The following is a 22,403-nucleotide window of genomic DNA, read 5'->3' as shown; positions in this document are numbered from 1 at the left end:
AAATTACTGCAGTTGTTAAATGAATCATGTGGTCATTAAACGGATGTGGCTTCCCCCCACTGACTTTGACTGACTGGGAAAGTTACAAATGGAGATCACATGACTTCAGGAAAGTGATATGACAAAATCACCATCAATCAATTGTATAAGTAAACTTATACAATTAATACCTGTGATCATTTTAATGTCATCAAACAACATCTACATATTTGAGATCCTTGAGTAGAGCTCAGTAGGTGGATAAAAATGCCAAATCCAGTTTAAACATCTGGCTGAATGTGTGACCAACCATAATAATATCATAATCATAATAAACATAAATAAAACGTAACAAAACCAAATAAAATATGAGTAACAGAAAAATAAATTAAAAGTGGCAATGTTAAATTATTTCAGATATTTTTTGGAAAGGTTCAACATAAGCAGCTTATGGAACCTGAAAAGGAATGTAGTGAATATTAATTCTAATGGAAAGTATTTCTCAGCAGCTGAGAAACAGTACCCCTGGCCTCACTTGCCCTTACTTCACAAGACTCTAATATGGTTAAAAGCTTCTCCTTCCAAGAATAAGCTGTATGGACCAGATGAGTTAGTAGAAGATGGACTTGGGGCTGCATAAGTTAATACCATCAGCAGCATTTTAAATTGAGTTGGAAATATTTTGGTAATGGGGAGGGATTGACACACAGGAATAATCTAATATTCATGAGTACCTGAAATGGTTCCCCAAAATTCATTTTCCTTAGCACCAAGTACTTAAATGCCTACTCCCATCTCCACAATCGTTTCCAAAAAGGGGAACATTACAATACTTATCAAATATGGCTAGATTGGACACAACGCAGTCTGCTTCAAGATTGCATCATCCTTGTCATAAAGAGACGCTAATAATTTCCTGAACCCAACTAACCACACCTTCCTCCTATGCCCTAAAGGACAAGAACAGCAGGGATCAAGAGCACAGGTGAACTTCCAGTCATACTGACTGCCTTAGAAAGTTCCATTTTAAATCTTTCATTTGCTATACTGTATACATTTTACAAGGTTTATTGAAATCAAATTTGCAACAAGCAGTCAAAGGCGGAAGACAAATGTTTCCCGATTTAACACTACAGTATATTTTATGCCCTTCCTTCAAATCGGCCAAATACAAACGCTGAGTTCTGCCGACGTCATTCATGATTTCGTCCTACAGCGGCAGCACGACCATGAGAGACCAGGAAGCCCAGTACCTGTATTTTAAATCTTTGTTTAGCCTCGGAAGTTAAATTACTAACGCCATTAGCCAATATGGATCTGCATAATAAATTGCCTTTACATGATCAGGTGGCCTGAGAACAAGACCGTACAACGTTGGCGAGAGGCTAATAACGGTGGCAACAGTGCTGTAATTCTATCAATTGGGCAGTGCCTGAGCAGTGGACACGCTGGCGTTTGATTTGCAAAGCATACATGGTATTTCCAGGCAGCTTTGCCCTTTAGGCTTTCCTTCAGCCTCTGCCGCTGCTGTAGCTACTTCAACGGGTCTATTGTGTCACCACCACCAGCCGCCACCGCTTTCCTCCAGCGCCTGTGACCCTAAAGCAAAAAGTGACCGAGAGTAACCCTGGCGCTGTTCTCTCCCGCGCTCGTGCTTCCCCCACCTCTCACCGACACAACCGTTTTAGAACGTAATAGAGCCAGCCCCTCGCGCGCCACCCTGCGCGAACCAATGAGGATCCGCTGCCGCGGCATACGGAATGAGGATGGTCCGCCGCGGCGATTGTGAGGTGCGCCAGCTCGAGGCGGAAGGAGGGGGAGGGGGAGGCTCATCACGGAGACTTGGGCCTTGTTCATTGGCTCGGCGGGGCTGGTCCGCCCAAGGCTGGAGTTAACGCGACGCCCGCAGAGGGGGCTCCCGGCACACACGAGGAGCGTCGCTTTACCAGCTTCCCCTCTGGCCGCAGTGGTGAGTTCGGCGGGAGCCGGGAAAGGGTACGGAGTGTTTGTGGAGGGAAGAGCAAAGGGGTTTGGAGGACGAGGGCCCCTCTCAGGACCGCGTTGGGAGCCTCCCAGGCTGTGGGCAGAGCAAGCGAGGAAGGAAGGAAGCAAGCAAGCGAGTCTTTTCTTAACAGGAGCCGGATCAGGGCCACCCAGCACGGGCTTGAGGAAGACCCCCGGGGGTGCCTGTGGGAAGCAGGCGAAAGGCTTGGAACTCGGCGTCAGACCCGAGAGGCCTGCTGCATAGTTCCAGAATTTATTAATAGGGTTAATCCTGCACGATTTTATGGCATGCAATTCCTCTTCCCGCTTCCACAGTAACCCGGGTTAGGCCGGTAAAGGCTGCAGCTCGCTGTAAGCCTACCGGCGAATAAATTGTGTACGCGGTCAAGTGGGGCGAGTTCCTTTTTGAATGTTTCTGTCTGCCTTCTGTATCCACTTCTTACCTTGTCATAACCTGCCTCAAGAATGTTCATAGTTGCATATGATAAATGGCACTTCTTGCCACATGTGCAAATTTTAACCATTATTCACTCACGATGATGCTTTCTTGAGTTCATCCTTGAAGTGTCATCCTGGGCATATTGATTCAAAATAAGCTTCATTATATCCACTAGATTTTCCTTGGTAGTAGTAGAAAGTAGGCTTAAGGTGATACTGCTAATTACCTAATACGATTTCACATTTTTATGCATAAGTTGATTAAATAATTCTGTAATTTTTAACTCTTTGCATTCATAAATGATTGTTGGTTCCTATTTATATTAGCAATTGTGGATATAGAAGTAGGACTTGCTCTATTCATCCAAAAAGCATATGAGCATTTATGCACTTGTGCTAGTTCTATTCTTACTACCACTACTGCAAACTAACATCACTGATATGAGCACACATGTTTCTATAAATGGGATTACATGGCCAGAATCCAGAACTGCTTTAGAGTAGTTAGGAGAAACTGTTAAATCAATTTATGATACAATATGATAGTAGATAGCATCACTACAGTAGGTATATAAAATATTTCAGAAGAATAAGAACCTTTTTTTACTTTACCTTGCTTTTTACTTTGCTATTTTTTTTTACTTCTAGACTATTTTTGCTGTGTACAGGTAGTGTATGAGTATGTTAAATTGCCTTTCATGTATAAGAGAGCAACTTTCATCTACTTCTCTAATCCTTACTTAGCTAAAGCTCTGTATTTTCATTAATAGAAATTGTGATAGTATCTGGAATATGGTCCAGTAATCTTCAATATGCTTGGTGAATTTATGGAAAGTTGAAAGTAAGCTTACTTGGGACTTTATTTTCACCACAAAGTTCAACTTTGAGACTCATTTTTATATCCAAAAAGTAGAAATAGAGGGTCATATTATTTTTTGCTGTGACTAGTTGTAAACCTATTCATAAAATCAATATTAACTTATGACTGGGGAACTGCATGGTCATCTAATTAGTTTTTTAGGGCCTCTGTATGATTTTACACAAAGAGGCTTCTAGGGAAAAAAATAATAGTGGATAATTTTCTCTGTCAGTAAAATAAAGCCAATATTTAAATTAGACCAGTATTATACTGAAAATACTGATAGTAAACTATTTAAGGAAACATTTTATTAGGTAATCACTTACAACTTTCTGCAGCAGCTACTAAGATATAAAAATTTTTCTGAATATCCTCTTGGTTAGTTGATTCTAACCATCTTGCAATTACTTGTCAGACAAGTTTCTTTAAAAAGTTTACCATCAATTTTGGATCATTGATCTGTAGATTCTTTACTTCAGGAGTACGCAATATATGGCCAGCAGAGCCTTACTTTTTTCAGAATTGTACAACAACATACACATTTGATCTGTATCAGTGCCAATCTATTGATATGCTGCATTTACAGCATGGTGTTTAGCTTTATTTGAGTTCTTTATGGCCACATTAGCATTCTGATGAAAAAGAAATCTTCAGCATTAAGATATATAAAACCTGACACTCTGTTCCTGAATTGCTGCATTATTTTCAGAGTTTCAGATTCATGTCATCCACCTTTTGGATCACTTTGCTATAATTGAGATACTATAATCAGAAAGTATGCCCTGCTTAGAATTTAGCCGTATCTATTTTATATTAGCATGTATCTTATGCTCAGGAAATAATTCTGGTGAATCTATATACAAATAAATAATTACTGTTTCTGATCTCAAATGAGTATTTTGATATCCACTCATCATAGAAGTTTTGAAGGCATGGTTTTTACAGTCTAATCTTAATTTTTCATTTGATTAGGATTTTCCTTCCTGATTTTTTTTTCTTGATGTATTATGTAACTCAGGGATCCCCAACCTCTAGCCTGTGGACCAGCATGTCAGAAACCGTGTCACACAAACAAGCGAAGCCTCATCCCCAATATACCGGCAGCACGAAAAACCATGCCACCTCCTGGTCCACAGAAAAACCTTTTTCCACGGAACTGGTCCCTGATGCCTAAAAGATCGGATGCCACTGATCTAACTATTCACTTTTTAAAATACTATTCATATTAAGGAAATTTATTTTTACTTTTTAAAAACACTTACTTTTAAGAGAACCAACAAGATTCAAATTTTTTTTTTTTTAAAACGTTCCAAAATTTATACTATCAGTACACAGATTCTTTTACTGCATTGCCATAATAAAAGCAGAAAAGGAATGATGAAAAGCTACCTCATCCAGCTGCTCTATATGCAAAAAGAGCCTTTTGCAGTTAACAGTTGCAATTCCTAGAATGGGAGCCTTGCAGACAATCACCCTATCACTTACCATATGGGCTGCTGCAATATGTTCTACATGGGGCTGCTGATGAAGACCACTTAGAAATTTGTTGGTCCAGAATGTGTGAGCCATACCATGTTATGGCCATATGATGCCTCTGCTCCATGACCTGTAGTAGGTGCCTACTAGCATGCAGGTACAATTCAAAGCTTTAATTATCACCCATAAAGATTTTCATGGCATAGGCCTGACTATCTGAAGAACAATCTCTCTGATGGTTTTTGCCCCATCCTGGACCATTATACAGAATAAGAATGCTCATATTGAATAAATACTTGGGTTATCACTCGGATTTTTCTACAGGTACAATTTAAGTAAATAATAAGATATAAGTGTAGGTAATTAATATTGGAGCTGTTTAAAACTACAATTTAATCCTAATAGTATAATGATAGTACTACACCATACATTTTGAATTTTCTAAAGCAAGAAAATAAACAGTATGAGAAGATTGATAATTATCCTAGTTATAAGAGATACACATTGCAAACAGGTCTTTTCTATATGAATTCATATCAGAAATAATAGACTAGGTAAACATACATGCATGTTTATAAGCTCATCGGTGTATAAACCAACTCTTCTTGACCAAGATGATGTGAAAAATGTATCACCCATAGATACACTGATTCTTGAAGTTTTTGTATCCTTTAGTATTCACTATTGACTTAGCCATGGATAATCCATGGGTTTCCATTTTTCACGTATTTTGGTTAAAAATTTGAGTTTCGGCTTATCCTCATTTGGACATATTCACTAGTATATACAAGTTATATAGATACTTTTAAAAAGTATTAATGTATATACTTGTGGATAACCCTATCTATGTATAAGAAAATAAATGTAACAAGTCGAAACTAATTTTGGCATCTAAAATTCTTGTTTTATTTACATCAGTGGTGGGTTCCAAATTCACCCACATGGACGTGCACGGTGTGGGCGCAGATGCGCGCTTGCATTGTACTTGCCTGCGATGCTTCCACAAGCTTCCGTGATGCTCCATCTGCTTGGCGGAGCATCACACAGGCACTATACACGCCATGCACGTGCATGGAAGCGCCAAAGGCTTAAAGCACAGGTAAGGAGCTTGGGTGGGAGGGTGGGCCCTCCGGAGCACCGTACCGGAATGGTATCCGGTGCTCCGGGCAGGCTCCGGTATGCCCGTACCGGGGCATACTGCCTGCAACCCACCACTGAAGTATATACAGTATGGTAGGTTTATCCTTTAGTAGCTTTAAATTACAAAATCCATTCTACTCAGCCAGCCGTTGTGGACATGCTAGTTGTCAGCAATGGTAGTTAAATGCATTTCAATGGTATCTTTTTCAGATAGGCAAACACTGGGCCCAAACATTATATAACAAACCAGGAGTGGTTGAATTTGTGTAACATAACATTAAAACAAAGCCTATGATGCATTAGGGGTACGTGTAAACCTAGTCTGATACTCTTGTGGTGTATAACTTTAATATACTGGTATATATATACGTGTTTGTGTTACAACCCCTGGTATGCCCAAATACAGCACAAATACCCCCCCCCCATATATATATCCTCTTAAGAAATATAATTCTTTGCCCCAGACTATAGTCCTCTATCTGTTCTTTTTCTACTGTATTTGTCCTTCAGTTGGGTTTAGCATGGAAAGAATGAGTGCATTGGAATTTCTTCCAAATGCGTTCTGAATTGGATTAATTGTTTATAATAATGTTTTCAACTTTATTCTATGAAAACACTAAACATCAACTTGTCCATGCAGGAATACCTGTGTAGCTCAATGGATTCTGTGAAGTACTCTTGGTGATCCTCAATAAGGTACTATTTAAGGCATACAGAAATAGTGTATGTGTGGCACACTTTGCTAGTCAATGGCCAAAGTAATAATTACAAATGACTGTTTGAGGCATACCTTCCCCAAACAGAAAGAAGTCCATTAGAGACAAAATAATTACCAGTCTCAATTTTGGTATACTGAGATAAAATGATTGAATTACTCAGCAGATGTTTTTTGGGCTTTGGGATTGGAGGAACCTATGAAAGATTTAGAGCCAAAATAAAATAAGATTTTGTTCTCGTTAGATTTATGTGTTACTTGGATATGTCATTAAAATATTTAAAATGTTGGATTGTTTATTTGGAACTTAGACTACTAGGGCCTAGTATTCATGGACAAGCTGAAGACAAGCTGCTTCCCTTCACCAGCAGTAAGAAAATTTGTTGGAAGTAGTTTCCACTTTGATAGAATTATCACCTTATATTGATAGGTACTCCAAATATTAAATGTTACAAACTTGAATTACTTTTTGTTGTATCCGCATCTCATGATACCTCTCCAAAAGCAGTCATTTCATTTGGTTATTAGGAAGAATGATAACAACAATAATTTAGTGCTTATGCGAAGAATTCAGCGTTTAGCCCAATTCAGTCTAAGAATTGCCCCTTTCAAGAATGCACAATCTAAATTCTTAAGGACCATATTTCAAGTCCCATGATTTGTTCCTAATCTGATCTTGAGCCATTTAGGCCAGTGTAACCAAATTGAAATTTGTATTTACATTCCCTCAATGGTTGCATATACCCCACCACTGGTGTAGTAGTATTTAGAATATTGCATATAGCTCTGGTCACCACACCTCGAGAGAGCTATCTAGGAGATGCAGAAAAGGGCAAGAAATTGCATGAGATAGGATGCAACAAGTTTCAGCGATTTAGTTCACAGAAAAAAAATGCTTATGAGAAGATAATCAAAAGGTCATTTTGATTAAGAGCAAAAGGTTTATAAAAATATACCTAGTAAATGCCAAGCCCTCACCGAACAATATGAACAATACGAACAATGAAGCAAGAATTACACTGATCGCTGTAAAGTGTTTTCAGCAGCAGGATTGGGGACAAAAAACAGACTTTTGGACACTGCTAAGAACCTTCAGCCCACATTTATTAGGGAGTTCAGTAAGGCATATTTTCTTGAATGAGTTGAATTTATTTATTATTATTTTTTTCTGAGGGTTTTGCAGCCTAGATTGAGCTACTGCTTATGAAGTAAGCTACTTACAAACTCCTCTGTTATCTCTTTGTTGGATTTGGCTAATGTTCTTCCTGTCTTTTTCCCAGCTTCCTGCAATCTATTAGAGTAAAAAAAGGATGAACAGAGAGAATGCACCTGCCCCCTTGTGCATGTGTGTGTCACCCCTGCACATATGCCCTAACCCCATGCATGTGTCCGCATATCCCACATGCACCCTGCCTCCTGAGCAGGCAACCCCTCTTCGGAGGCTGCATTTAACCCCAGGGTAGAGGAAATAGTTGGCCGGGCGCCTGCCTGAGAAAACGGAGGGTGGGAAGGACTACCCGGTGGATGGGAGGAAAGCGGGAAAAACTTGCCACCCTCTCGCCCACCAGGAGCTCTCAGGTAAAGTTTACCCATTAGCAGAGAGCTGCAGTTAAAAAAAACACGATATGAATCTGAAAGGTGCTGGATAGCACTTCTCATCCGCTTGCACCACATTGGTTCCAAGGAAACATGTATATAAACAATAGATTGCAAGAAAGCTGACTAGTTTGAATCGTGCTATTTAAAAAAAGAGCACTAGAGGGCGGTTGTTTTCTCTAATGTACTTTAATTCACAGTATAAACTTTCCCAATTAAATTGACTTGACTCGTGTTAATCCTGGGAATTTAAAGAATAAAATAGGGAAGATTTTAAAACATTTGCAGAAAAGTATTCCTCCTCTGATTCCTTGTTTTTTGTTTTTGATAACTTACTAGCATCCTGCCCCTGGACATATTTACCTTTTATTATCCAATGAAGATTAACTCATTTTTATATTTAAACCCATTTGGGTTCAAAAATTCACATTTTTAGTTGCTTGTTCTTGATAACGGCCTGTAATGACTGCAATGAGATTTAATATTGTGGAGTATTACAATGAACAATAGAGTTGGATGTTATTAAACTTGTTTTTTAATGTATTACATCTGCTAAAATCAAATACGTTTAATTCTTGGACAACAGACATGTTTGCTGATTTAAGTTGTATTTAAGTTGATTTAAGTTGTAGCCACAGTTATGTTGCTAGCAAATGATAGTGTGATTTTATTTTTTATGTTCTATACTGCCACTGAATAGTGATCAGATGTAGTGAATAGATAACATTTTGTGCCTTCAAGTCAATGTTAATTCCTAGTGATTGCTTGGATTAGTCCCTGCACTTTTACAAAGTTTCAGAAGTGCTTTGCTATTGTCTTTTTCCTAGGACTCAGACAGACAGTTGGCCCAAAGTCTTCAAGCTGGCTTTGTGCCTAAGGCAGGACTAGAATTACTGTCTCTAGGTTTCTTGCCTGATGCCCTAAGCACTACCCAAGCCAGCTCTCAATAGTTTACTACATTAAGCTATATTTAATACATTTTGTAAGATACATTTGACATAATAGAGCTGAATTGGATTCCTTTAAAATACATGTAATACTGTCTATTTGGAAGGTTAAATACAAATATCCAGAAAACCTTGATGTAATCTTATTCTCAAACTAGCCCTAGAATCTTTCTCAATTTACTAATTAAACTATAATTACAAGGTTTTCTTTAGATGCATTAATGTTTGGTCTGCATTTAATAGTTAGAAACCATAACTACAACTTTTGTTTCAAAAAGATCATTTGAAACATGGTTTTTAAGAAGGAGGGAAATTGTTTTAGCATTTTGAACACCTTCCAGAAATGTGCAACTTGATCAAACATGTTTCTACCATAATGTTCTGGGATAGTAAGTCCAGCGATTTTTCAGCACTGTCCTGCAAGATGCCTTTGGAAATTTACAAAATGGTCAAAACAGTGGACATCTAACACATAATTATAAGTAACATAATTAGCTATCTTAGTGACATACATGTTATATATTAATTTATATAGAGCACATAAGGCCATTTTTCAATCAAGCAGATTTGAGCAGTTCTAAGCACCCTTAACTGTTCATTTAACCGTATTGTGTTAGTGAACTACTGTGGCTATATCAAGTGAATTGATGAAGTGGCTGTTGTAAAAAATATATATATTATGCTGTAAGAACTAAATATTACTATATATGCTCGTGAATAAGGCAATCTGCAGTTATCTTTTAACCAAAGCATAAAAATGTGGTATCCTGACCTTCAATATTTTTGCATGTAATTTTCATAATTATCTGGGGAGGCACATTTTTCATGATAGTTTGGTTAAAAATTTTAGAGTTGGCTTTTTTCTATAGATGGGCTTCTTTGTGAGCATATGCAGGTACCTTTAAAAAGTTAAAAACTTAAAAAATATATTTTAAAGTACCTGTACATCAAATATACTTGCTGATAAGCCCATCTGCGGATGACTAAATCCAATTTTGAGCTGCATTTTGAGATCTAAAATTCATAGCTCATGCACAAGTCAGTTTGGTAAATAAGTTAATAAGACAAAGAGTTTAAGATTTCATAATAGTTGAAATAGTTGCATTATTTTTAAAATGAATATATAGTTTAAACTATATAATCATAAACAATCATCTGGTTGTTTCCATTTCTTTGTAATCCAGTAAAATGATTTTGTCAACATTGTCTATCAGTAACTGCTTCTTTGAGTCCTTATAAAGTCAAGTATGTCTCATTGACATTTAACCTCTTTATCTTCTCTCTGCTTTTTGTTCAAGAACCTTTGATTTTGCTTAATTTAAAGACTGTTCCAAAATTGCTTTTCAAAAGTCAACTGGACTTTTTTGTTTTTTCTTGGAAGACATTTCCAAAACAAAATGCACAGGTACAGTATAGGTGGTACCTTGCTCAATAGTAGTAACTGTGAGAGGGATCTTGGAATCCTAGTAGACAACCATTTAAATATGAGCCAGCAGTGTGCAGCAGCTGCCAAAAAAGCCAACACAGTTCTAGGCTGCATCAACAGAGGGATAGAATCAAGATCACGTGAAGTGTTAATACCACTTTATAATGCCTTGGTAAGGCCACACTTGGAATACTGCATTCAGTTCTGGTCGCCATGATGTAGAAAAGATGTGGAGGCTCTAGAAAGAGTGCAGAGAAGAGCAACAAAGATGATTAGGGGACTGGAGACCAAAACATATGAAGAACGGTTGCAGGAACTGGGTATGTAGTTTAATGAAAAGAAGGACTAGGGGAGACATGATAGCAGTGTTCCAATATCTCAGGGGTTGCCACAAAGAAGAGGGAGTCAAAACTATTTTCCAAGGCACCTGAGGGTAGAACAAGAAGCAATGGGTGGAAACTAATCAAGGAGAGAAGCAACTGAGGAGAAACTTCCTGACAGTTAGAACAATTAATCAGTGGAACAGCTTGCCTCCAGAAGTTGTGAATGCCTCAACACTGGAAGTCTTTAAGAAGATGTTGGATAGCCATTTGTCTGAAATGATATAGGGTTTCCTGCCTAGGCAGGGGGTTGGACTAGAAGACCTCTAAGGTCCCTTCCAACTCTGCTATTGAATTGTATTGTATTTCCTTTCTCATCCAAGAAGCTTCTTCAGTTTTGAGAACTGAAATGAACCTTTTGAAAAGCATCTTTGGATGAATGAGAATCTCCATAGATATATTCTAAGGACTGTTGTCTTTGTGTTAACATTTATAAAATAGTTAGGCTTTAGCTTCAGTATCTGTGCTCCCTGTGAGGAATCTGGTTCATTTATTACATTTATCCTCAGTGACAGTCTCTGGTCATGGCATTTTTAAAAAAATTCTGTATATAGAGCAAAACAAATCCATATGGGAGTAAAAACTTAAAGCTGCTAATGTAGTTTTCTTCTTCCTTATGGTTTTGGGTATGTGGAGTTTAAAGAATTAGAGGACCACACCTGTACTATAGAGAGATACAAGAAAATATCTGATAGTACAGGGAGTAGTGTAAGAGGGAAGGGTAGTCAAATCAAAACTGAATGAAAAGACAATTGGATGTGTGGAAAAGATGGAAAAGTTTGGTAGAATGAGACTCTGAAACTGACATAATTGGAGTAAGAAGCAGCAGAGACTAACAGTCTTTCAAGCCTTTCAAAGAGGCAGACTAGCTACAAGCCAGCCAGTAGCCAGTAATTGTTTTCTAGTGTGATTTCTGATGCTTCTGACTCCTCTTGAGTGCAGCTTATTCATTGGTAGCTTTTTACTATGCATTGTTGGAAGGCTGAGAAAAATACAATTGTTCAGTAGTTTGTTTGGTATTGGAATGTAAACTGATCTTTCTGAGCCCTTTTTGAGGGCTTTTTTTTACAAATTGCACACAGCACTTTTAACTAGATCAGCTGTGTCAAAACTTGTGTTGTCATGGCATCGTCACATGATGTATTGTGACTTTTCCCCCCTTGCTAAATCAGGCGTGGGTGTGGCCAGTGCGTGATGCATCCAGCCCGCAGGCCGCGAGTTTGACAGCCCTGATCATTGGTAAGATGGTAAAGAGTTCTGCCAGAGTTTTATCAGCTTCTGCAGCTTTATTGTTAGCTATATTTTGGAAACCCAATTAACTTAATTTTCAAGGTTGGTTGGCTCTAATTCAGTGATTAAACTTTCATACCTCTCATTGATTTTTGGCATTTTTTGTACAATTCTATTATTTGTATTCTCTTTTCTTTGTATAGATAATCTTCATTTAGTGACCACAGCTGGTGTCAACAATTGGGTTGTTAAGCAAAGCGGTTACTAAGTGAAATTGTCACTCTGCTTATCTTATTTCAGCTTTGCTTTGCTTTACAGACCTGTGAAGATTGTAAATGCAATGGTCATAGAGTCACTGTTTTTCATCACTGTCCTAATTTTGAATAGTTGCTAAATGTGGCAGTCACTAAATGAGTACTACCTATATTTTCTTTCTCCAGTATATATGACATTTCTCCCTCAATGTGTCTGCATTATTTATATAAATATGACTCTGCCTTTTCCGGCTGTTTTCTGGAACCCAGTTTAGTTGAGCAATTTTATCTGTCTCTTGTTCTATTTTCTGCCTTTTGTCAGCTATTTTTCAGTCCCAGGCCAGGTCATCTTTTGGTTTCTTTTTCCATTTGGGAATATATAGTTAGCTACATGTTCAGTATCACTTGCCTAATAATCTACCATTTAAGTGTTTTATTATTTTAAATAATACAGCATCAAAGAATTGCATCAATTATGCATAGCAGATCACAGAATCAAAGTTAAAAGGGGGCATTTGAGCTGTCAAGTACAGTTATCTGCTTAGTGTTGGAAATCAACTAAAGCATCCGCGGCATGTTTTATCCAGCCTCTGCTAAGAAATCCACCACTCTCTGGGTATTGGGTTCCGTTTGTAAAACTGGTCTTACTGTTTTTCCAACAGTCCAAATCTGCTCCCTGTTACTTAAACCCATTATATCCTGTACTCCAAGATGATGGAAAATGATAGGTTTGAGCTTTCTCTGTGATGCCTTTGGTCTTCCTTCTCAAAATTGCACATTCTTTGTATCTTCACTATTGCTTTCCTAAATTTGATTATTGATTGTTGCTGTTTTCTATACCTATTCCATTAAAAAAACCTTTCTATGGATTGGTGCCAAAAACAGAATATTCCTGGATTGGATGCATTATGAGATGAAATATTTTCTGATTTGAAAACTATACTTGAAAACAGTTGCTTTTTCTTTTCCTTTCTTGCAAAATCAACCTGATGCTGGTTCATATTTAATTAATGATAAATAACTGTTCCAAACTCTCTTTCACAAGTATTGCTGTAAAAGCGGATATTCTCTATCTTATAACTGAATTTATTTTTTTCCTCAGTAAAAGACTTCATAGTTACCGTATCTTTTTTACATTTCATTCTGTTATTGTTTCTCCATTTCTCTAACTTATTAAGATTTTTTTCTTACTTTGAGATATTATTTCACTGAGTTTATGTCATCTGCAAATTTGATAGATTAGAATTTAAGGTACCTCCTCATTATTTTGTTTTTAACAAAAGTTTAAGAATACAGGCCTTTTTTTTAAAAAAAAACTGGAATAACATATGCCTTCCTTCAGTCATTTGCTACTACATTGCTTCTCTGGGATTTCTCAAGCATGATGGATAACAATTATTTGGCCAAATCATGAGCAACTTCCTGTAAGACTCCATAATTCAATTTTCTGGCTTCAAAAAATTAAACAAATTCAAAGTAAATAGAAATTCCATGGCTGTAATTCTTTCAGTCTCAAGTTTCAATTCTGCTTCCTCAGTTTTTCAGAATTGATTGTTGGAATTGTATCTTTAAAAAAAACAACAAATTGATCCTGTAAAGAAAATTAGAGATATTCAATTACTACACACTTATTACTTTTCAGGTTATTTTCAAAATAAACTGAAAAATAACAGATTATTAATTGTTCATGAAAATGTCAATAAACACATCTATTTTGGAGACATCTGAAGTGTTTTTGTTTTCCTTTTTATCCTTTATCATTCTCTGAACTTTAGCTGTTCTAGCATCTCTATAATTTAGGATTATGGTAGTATTCCTTGCTTACCTATCTTATTTCTCATCTCCTACTCTGTTTCCCTGAAAATAAGAGCTCCTCGAATAATAAGCCCAATCAGGCTTTTGAGCACATACGCTAAAATAAGCCTTCCCTTGAAAATAAGTCCTCCCCGAAAATATTGCAACACAGCAGCAACCATAAGGTAACCACGCTCGCCACCTCTTGCACCTCAAAAAATAATAAGACCTCCCTGAAAATAAGGCCAACTGCTTATTTCAGGGGTCAAAAGAAAGACGGTACATGCATGTTGTGTTTAGATCTTTATTCATTTTGGATTGTTTGTTATCCTTTCCCCTTTGGTACTCTTTTTACTATTGCGTTTTTAATATCTCTTTTTTAAAGGAACTCCCCTGAATCTCAAACTTTTCTCATAAGCTTCTCCTGCCATAGAATTACTTTTGCTCTGTATCTATTAACATATGTTTTCTTAAAATCCAGTATACAAAGTGAACTATACTTATGTCCTGTTTGCATTCAAGTGTATTCTAGCATTGTATGGTTATTATAAAGTTATGGATAGCTATCTTCTTCCATTGTCTGTAAATAGTCAGCAAAAAAATCTGTCAGAAAAACTGCCATTCATGACATAGTTTGTATGAAGACAGCTGTTGTTAGTTTATGACAGTAAAAAGCAGAGGAATATTACAGTATTTTTTCCAACTAAGAATTTTATTAAAATGTAAACACTTTTGTCAGTTGAGAATGCGTTGAAACAGCTCATGGAAGCATTTGTCAATTGGTGCTACCGGATTCCTGATTGTTTTGCTTGGCAGATTTTGTGACACATCAATATAGGTGAGCAATGGCGAACCTTTTTTGGTTCGCGTGCCATAAGGGGGGAGCGCAGGGTGTGTGTGCATGGGTGTGCTGCACCCACAATGCAACGCATGATCCCCCAGTGCGCATGCACGCAAGAGGTGCTCCCCCCATTTTTCCATGCTTTTTTCGCCCTCCCTAGGCTCCAGAGGCTTTATAGGAGCCTGGGGAGGGTGAAAAGAGCCTCCCCCGACCCCCAGGAGCCCTCTGGAGGCTTCAGGGACGTTCAGGAGGCTTCCCTGAAGCCTCTGAAGGTCAAAAAACGACTCTATGAGCAAACCGGAAGTGATTTCCGGTTTGCTCAGAGGGTCGGTTCACCATCCTGGATATAGGTAATCCTCAACTTATGTTTGTTTAGCAACTATTCAGAATTACGATAGCGCTGAATGAAGAAAGTTAGGAACCCTTAATATGAATATATAATCATTGCAGCAACCCTGCAATTGTGATGAAAATTCAGGCATTTGGCATTTTGTCAATCCTTATGTCTGCCTCCAGAAGGCACACAAAAACAGGCGGGCTGTTGCATTGTGTATGAAGTCAAGAGGAATTACATTCTTTGAGCTAATAGATCACACGAGTGTCTGTCTTAATCACCACAAAGACTTATGACTAAAATTTTGGCCTCATTTGTGAGTTGTAAGTTGAGGACTACCTATATTGAGATAATCAAAAACATAAATCACTGTTACTACTTGAAGACTGGAAACCTCCATCCATATAACCAACAGTATTGCTTTTATTTTTCATCTGCTCCTGATACATAGTTCATTCAAATGCATTTTTGTGCAAATATGTATATTTTTAACATGAACTGGAACTCTTCCCTGTTTCCCTGAAAATAAGACCTCTCTGGATAATAAGCCCTCCCCGAAAATATTGCAACACAGCAGCAGCTATGACCATGCTCGCTGCCTCCTGCACCTCAAAAATAATAAATCATCATCGAAAATAATAAGAAAATAAGGAAAAAAGGATACAGTCATGTGAGTCATCCTGCTGTGGATTTCTCTTAAGTCACGTTTGCCTTTCTGTACTAAGATGTTAAGCTCATCTTTCTTATTTTCCCCGACTGGGACCATTAGACAATGAAGATCAGGGACTTAATAAGCAAATATTCTGTTTGTTTATTTTTACTGAATGTTTTAACAGTCTTCTTCCTAAATCTTTATCTTAGGTCCTTGGTTCAGCCTTTTCATTTCAGTTCCCACAGAATTCAGTTTGAAGTCTTCCTGATCAAAGTCACTATGCTTCATTAAGTCATATCAATTCTCATGAGAACAACCCACTTTGGGCCAGTAATCTATTATTTTAAAAGTGTTCCAAGAAATAAAGACATCTTCAATTTAGCACCGTTTCCCAATACTCATTTGTAAGGAACTTTTTAAAAAATCCCCAAAGAAATCCCTGTCAACTCTCTTATTTATTTATTGTGTGAGCTTTCATTCAGGAAATTGCTGCTACTCGTTCCTTCTGTAGTCTCTGCAGAAGCTTCTGCAGCAGGAAGCATTCACTTGATCATCTTATGGTAATGAGCATAAACCAAGTTAGAATAATCAACTGTATTAATCCCTTTTAGCATTAAATATTTTTTCAAGAGGGGTTCCTCCTCATTTTTTGGAATGTTAGAGTTCACATGCCTTTCTAAAAAGGTATTTCTGTGAATGCAGGTCTAATATAGAAGTTTGTGTTTTCTTATTGAACTTGAAATTATATGGGTAGCTGAAACAAGAGTTAAAGCGACACAGAAAAGCATATAAAGCCAAGCTTCTTCAGATATGAGAAGCACCAAAAATTTATACTTTTAATTATTACATTTCTTTTAATTATTATGTTTGTAAAGCTCTGATATGAATCATGGCTGACTGAAGACATCCCTGAAAATGAGAGGAGGCAACTCACTGAAAAATGAAAGACCAATGAGTAGACTGGTCCCTTGAATCTCCCTCGTTTCTCTGAAGAGGAGATAGCCCACATATGTGCTAATGGCAGCTCTTCGAGAGGAAACTATAAAGCAGCAGTCTTTCACACATTTGAGTGCCAGGACCTAAGCAAGACAGCATCTTTGCTCTCAGCAGTTAGTAGAGCCTTTAATAAAGACAATAAGACAGCCAAATGCATTTTTTAATCACATTCAGAAATATTTAATTTAACCACTTTATGGATATTAGGAACCTTCAAAACAGCAAGCTTAAGAAGGTGTTTACCTTCTTCGGATTTAAGAATTTTTACACAGAAACTTGGGGATTTAATATGTAATTGGCAGAAAGAAAAAAGATACTTAAGAAAGTTTTAAACAAATTGGGATATCAGAGAGATTTGAAATATTGGTGATTTTTGCTAAAAGGTTTGAAAAACATGAATGTAATTAAATAATATAAAGCAAGTATATAATATATTTGTGGGAAATAATTGAAACAGATCTAAACTGTATCAGAAACTGATACAGGTTGCAATGGACCCTAGAGGGAAAATGCGCTGTAGTGGCACAGTGATTAGAATGCAGTACTATAGGCTACTTCTGCTGACTGCTGGCTGTCTGCAATTTGGCAGATCAAATCTCACCAGGCTCAAGGTTGATTCAGTCTTCCATCCTTTCTAGGTGGGTAAAATTAGGACCCAGATTGTTGGGGGCAATATGCTGACTATTTAAACCACTTATAGTGGTATATAAGTGCTATTGCTAAAAGTTCAGGCAAAAAGACTTGAAATGGTTAAACCAGTTATAACTTTTTCTTATCTTGATGTTTTTTCCTTTGAAAAATAGACTAAAATATTAATAACTAATATCGTAGAAAGGATCGAGATTTCAGAGGATAAATTTTTAGAAGATGATGGGAAAAACTTTTATCTCACATAGATATTATAGAGCTTGAAGGCATGGAAGACAATAAAATTGAGATTACCAAAATGGGGATTCAAAAGACAAATTAAGAAAAGGATCTGGACATGGAACAGCTTCAAGAATAAATTCTGAATAATGCCTCTTTATGGAATTTACAAAGTAGTCTTTGAAGACTCCTTTAAATGCTAAAGGGTGATGAAAGATCCTGCGATGCCATAGGAATAATTTAATGATTGAGATTGTACAGAACAAAAGAAGATATGAAGTTGGATTATTTGACGTGGGATAAACTTCGATATTTTTCATATTTGGGGAACGTAATGGACTTTTTGCTGAACTAAGACTGAAAAATGAGAATTTCTAAACTGCATATAGATAAAAGTTAAGTTGTGGGGGAAGAGTTTTTTTATTTGTAACTTTAAAAATGGTTGAAAACTGATTATATTAGTTTATGGTTGGGATGAAGAAAGTTCAAAGCCACTTTATTAGTGTTTTGTTGCCTTTCTCCTTTTTTCTTTTTCTTTTGTTTTCCTTTTTCTGCAGTTTCTGAACTTTCGTTTTTCTTTTTGTATTGCATTTGTGTTGGTTTTATTTTGAGCTAAACTGAGAACTAGTTCTGATCTCTGGAATCTTTATAGTTGTGGTTTAGGATTGAGGGAGAGGGAAAGATTTTACTAGAACTCTAGCTTAAAACCTTAAACCTGTCACCTTCCAAACTGCAAACAATTATGTACAATTTTACTGTGAATAGGACACTTTTTTCCTCCTTATAAATTCTTTCAGTTATATGGGTTATCTACTAATATCATTTTACCTGTGGTAATTGTAACCCTTTATCTGTGGGCTGAAAATCAGTGTATCCCCTGATTTTGGTGCTTGTTCCAAGAATTCATTAACTTGATAATACCTTCATAACTTAATTAGTTAAGTTAATTTTAAAATTTTAATATGAACTTCTCTGCTGTGCTTGTTACCGTATTTTTCAGAGTATAAGACACACCAAGGTTTTGAAGAGGCAAATTTTTTAAAAAAGTTTTTGCACTCTGCAAACTTCCCTAAAACGGCTCATTTTTCACAAAAACGGGCCCATTTTTTTTTCAAAAAAAGGGTATGAATCGCCCTTAGGAGGCTTGTAGAGTGTTCCTGCAAGGGTAGGGGGGGGGCAAAAATGAGCAAAAACGGCCTGTTTTTTGTCAAAAAAAGGGCATGGATAGCCTTTAGTTAGCTTATAGAGTAATCCTGGAGGCTGGGTGGGGGGCAAAATTGAGCAAAAAACGGCCCGTTTTTCTCTCATTTCTGCCCTCCCCAGTGCCCAGGAGCTCTCTGAAAGCCTTCTACAAGCTATGCATGGCCATTTTGGTGAAGGGGCGGGGTTTCAGAAGGCCAAAAATGCTGTACTCAGTGTATAAGACGCACCCAGATTATAGCCAGCCTCTTTTTTGAGGAAAAAAGGTAGTAAATGTGAAAGGTATCTTGGAGTATCTTAGTGGACAACCATTTAAATATGAGCCAGCAGTGTGCAGCAGCTGCCAAAAAAGCCAACACAGTTCTAGGCTGCATCAACAGAGGGATAGAATCAAGATCACGTGAAGTGTTAATACCACTTTATAATGCCTTGGTAAGGCCACACTTGGAATACTGCATTCAGTTTTAGTCACCACGATGTAGAAAAGATGTGGAGACTCTAGAAAGAGTGCAGAGAAGAGCAACAAAGATGATTAGGGGACTGGAGACTAAAACATGAAGAACGGTTGCAGGAACTGGGTATGTCTAGTTTAACAGCTGGAACAGCTTGCCTCCAGAAGTTGTGAATGCTCCAACACTGGAAGTCTTTAAGAAGATGTTGGATAGCCATTTGTCTGAAATGGTATAGGGTTTCCTGCCTAAGCAGGGGGTTGGACTAGAAGACCTCCAAGGTCCTTTCCAACTCTGCTATTGTATTGTATTAAAATGTGCGTCTTATACTCTGAAAAATACGGCAGTTATAGCCAGGGAAATGAATGTGAAGTAATTAGAGTGTTAAGAAAACTTTGTAGATATCATTTTGTATCAATTTAGGTAAAAATTTATTTCTGTTATTTATTAGTTGTTTATTTTATTTTTATTTTTTATTTTTAGGTTTGCTCAATCAATATTTGTGAACAAACCAAGTGAGGCTGAAGTGTCTGGAAATTGTTTCCCTATTGATACCAATCATAACAATGACAAGTCATTTAAGGTTTGTGTTGACCCCTTGTGCTTTCTTTTAGGTTAATTTATCTTCATCAGGTTATCCAGTGAAAAAATGAACACATTTATTTATTTGATTTATGTAGTCGTCTATCTCAACAAGTGATTGCAGGGTACATCATAAAATATAAAAACAACTACAACAACACAAAATAAATATATATGGCACCAAGTAAAACTATTACTATGGATGATAATACAGCTAGGAACACACTTGGGATCCCAGGCCTGGGCATATAAACTAGTCTTCACAACTTTGCAAAAGGCAGAAAGATTGGGATTGTTATTTTTTCTGTTTCTTAGTTAACAAAATACATATTTGAAAGTAATAGAGGTCATGTCTGCTGTTTAATACAGTATGTAAATAGCAATAAATCAAGGTGGGAAGCATTTGAGAATGCAAGCAGATAATCCAGAATGGTATCACATTCAATTTCATAGCAGAGAATATCCAGAATTCTCTTCCAGATTCCCTTTCCAAATAGGAAGCTGTGCACATTAAAGTGTCTTCTCAGCTGCTCATACTCCAGAGCAGTTCTCTTGTTAGAATGGTTCCCTCCTTGCCAATACTTAGGAAGACCAGTAAATTAATTTAAATTTAAAAACCTGAGACAGGGGGAAAAAAGAGACCCTTTGCCTAGCTCTTTAAAGACAACATAGTAAGCGCTTAGCATGTCTTTCTGAAAATGGTGACCTGCTACTTGGAGGCTGGGTATGTATGTGAGAATATGCTACTAATAGGAAAACCCATTCCCAAATAACTACAATTTTTACAATGGTCTTAAGACTGTTTCTTAATCTACTTTTATGCTAACAGTTATTTATGAAGAGCGAGCAGTCATTTTTCATCAGTTGAATTTATTTTTATATATTCATTGTCAATTACTAACGCATTATTTTTTTCACTTGCAGATATCGCAGTAAACATTAATGCAAGTTCTAATGAAATTAACCAAGGTTTAAAGGATACATATTATAACAATATGGCTTAATAAGCATGGTGAACAAGTAAGGTGTGGTGTTTTTGTAATTAATATAATTTCTCAAAAATGAAAGGTTTTCTGGCTTAATACAAGAAGTTGTTTGTGAATCTATGGTCCTAAGAAGGCATATTTATTTTATTCATATTTTTAAAATTTCCTCAACTTTATGGGCGCCATCTGTTCAGTTATTAAAAATGTTTGTGTATGTGTGTGTATAACATCCCAACACATTTTGAGACTGTTATAACTACATTACAACACATATTTTGACATTTATAATGATGTAGCTGTCATCCAAAAGTAAATCAGAGTCCAAGGCAAAAAATTCCCCAAAGTTCCAATTTATTAAGAGAGCCATGTTGGCACATCTGGGAAAACCCGAATCTGAAAGCTTTTCCCACCCATTTGAAAGTTCAAGATTCTGCCCCACACCCACAAGTCCATCACACGGTCCAATCTTCCACGGCCATGTTGGCAGTTTCCACCCGTCCAGTTCCGGGCAGGTGCAGAGACAAAGGATGACCTTGGCTTTGTAGAAAGAATGTTGTTATGGCTACATATCACCCAACACCGTATAATCCTCCCTCCCATGAATAATAGAAAGTGTGGCAGGCCTGAAGTCTAAAAGAAAAGATGGCTTGTAGACCTGACAGTAGTTTAGTAATTTTTCTAAATTAGAGAGCACGATCATGTTTGAAAATATATTGACTCTGTCACAAATTTGAGCAATTATTTATTTTGACTTAAAAAAGAATGGAATTTTGTGTAGCATATATTATGGACTGATAACTAGGTGTAATAAGAAAAAAGCAAGATTTTTCTTGCTTTAATCAGGATAGACCCAGGCAGTAATTTGTTCAGGATTCAGGTGAATTTAACAATGTAATTTGTACATTATGCTAAGCTACGGTTTGCTTACTATTGGATTAATAACATTAGGTGATTTCACACAACATATTAGGACACTGTCTGGTTTATTAGTTTTGTCTTACTATTTTGCATGAGCCCAACCTCTGTGATTCATTCAATAAAACAATGATTGGTTACTTTTTGTATTTCAATCTGTCGAATCTGAAATACAGTTCTTGTATTTCTGATAACATGAATGGAGAAAAAAAAACCTAAGAAACTTAAGAAAATGTCAAGGAGGGGGGAGTTGCTTTGTATATGAGAATTAGAAACTTTTTTCATTATTTACATTAATAAAATTTATATAAATGTAATTGATGAAGAAAAAATTATATATTCA

General features: G+C 36.8%; 1 protein-coding gene across 3 annotated transcripts in view; it reads left to right on the top strand.

Annotated features, from left to right (window-relative positions):
• Window positions 1-1,756: 1,756 nt before the first annotated feature.
• The window catches only part of ACSL3 (acyl-CoA synthetase long chain family member 3), a 62,674-nt gene continuing 42,027 nt past the window's right edge, over window positions 1,757-22,403 (top strand). The window contains exons 1-3 of one of the 3 annotated variants that reach the window (XM_081956374.1): window positions 1,757-1,948; window positions 20,061-20,160; window positions 21,084-21,179. The gene's annotated coding sequence lies outside the window, so the exon portion shown is untranslated. Of the gene's footprint in view, window positions 1,975-20,060; window positions 20,161-21,083; window positions 21,185-22,403 lie in introns of all 3 variants that reach the window. The other 2 variants (XM_081956372.1, XM_081956373.1) reach the window with 2 other exon arrangements.

The sequence above is a fragment of the Natrix helvetica genome, assembly GCF_964273705.1.
Source record: "Natrix helvetica genome assembly, chromosome: 5".
Classification (NCBI taxonomy): domain Eukaryota; kingdom Metazoa; phylum Chordata; class Lepidosauria; order Squamata; family Natricidae; genus Natrix; species Natrix helvetica.
The sequence above is the reverse complement of the archived record's forward strand: the minus strand, read 5'-3'. Positions and strand labels throughout refer to the sequence as shown.